This window comes from Rhinoderma darwinii, assembly GCF_050947455.1.
Source record: "Rhinoderma darwinii isolate aRhiDar2 chromosome 2 unlocalized genomic scaffold, aRhiDar2.hap1 SUPER_2_unloc_42, whole genome shotgun sequence".
Lineage (NCBI taxonomy): Eukaryota > Metazoa > Chordata > Amphibia > Anura > Rhinodermatidae > Rhinoderma > Rhinoderma darwinii.
Window position 1 is genome coordinate 30,113 of NW_027461710.1, and position 1,215 is coordinate 31,327.

The window sequence follows — 1,215 nt, forward strand, 5'->3', positions numbered from 1 at the left end:
TCTGAAGGACCTGAGATGACGTCACCATCATGTGATCTGTTCCTGAGGGGGCGGAGCCCAGCAGAACAGAAGAGGTGGATGAAGGACCTGTGATGATGTCATCATTATGTGACTATTTTCTGTTGGGGCGGAGCTTTGCATGTAGGGGCAGATGTACTAAAGAGGCTGTCACCAGATTCTCACACCCCAATCTCCTATTGCATGTGATCGGCGCTGCAATGTAGAGAACAGTAACGTGTTTTTTTTTTACAAAAACGATCATTTTTGGCCAAGTTATGAGCAATTTTTATATTTATGCAAATGAGCCTTTCTAATGGACAACTGGGCGTGTTTTCTCTTATTTCCAACTGGGCGTGTCTTGTGTGTAACATCTGGGCGTGTTTACTTGTTTTACTAGCTGGGCGTTGTGAATAGAAGTGTTTGTCCGCGTCGTATGTCAGCATCACATGTCCGCGTCGTATGTCAGCATCACATGTCCGCGTCGTATGTCAGCATCACATGTCCGCGTCGTATGTCAGCATCACATGTCCGCGTCGTATGTCCGCATCATCCACTTCTATTCACAACGCCCAGCTAGTAATTGCAGCGCCGATCACATGCAATAGGAGATAGGGATTTGATCATCTGGTGACAGCCTCTTAAGCTATGGGAGAGCCGGCAGTCGGACGATCGCAGTGGTCAATTCTGTATGAGACGGTTTAGGAAGGAAATCAGAAAGCTAAACAATTCATGTAGCGTCGCACGCAATCCAGTTATAACCGATGTCACAAGCCATAGCGAAGCCGACTTCTATTTACACTGTGATAAGTATTTGATACATTGTTATTGTTGATAAATAGTGTGGTTTATATTTGATACAGTATTTTGTCTCTGCTTTCTGTGTGTGGTGTTTGAGGAGAGGTCATTGATTTTTATTTCTTTGGGATGTTGGAATGATCAGAGATATCTCCTCCTGTAATGTCCTCTGATATCCCATAATAACAGTCTGGACATGCTGGGAGTTGTAGTCCTCTCCTCTTATATCTCCTCCTGTAATGTCCTCTGATATCACATAATAACAGCCTGGACATGCTGGGAGTTGTAGTTCTCTCCTCTTATATCTCCTCCTGTAATGTCCTCTGATATCACATAATAACAGCCTGGACATGCTGGGAGTTGTAGTCCTCTCCTCTTATATCTCCTCCTGTAATGTCCTCTGATATCACATAATAACAG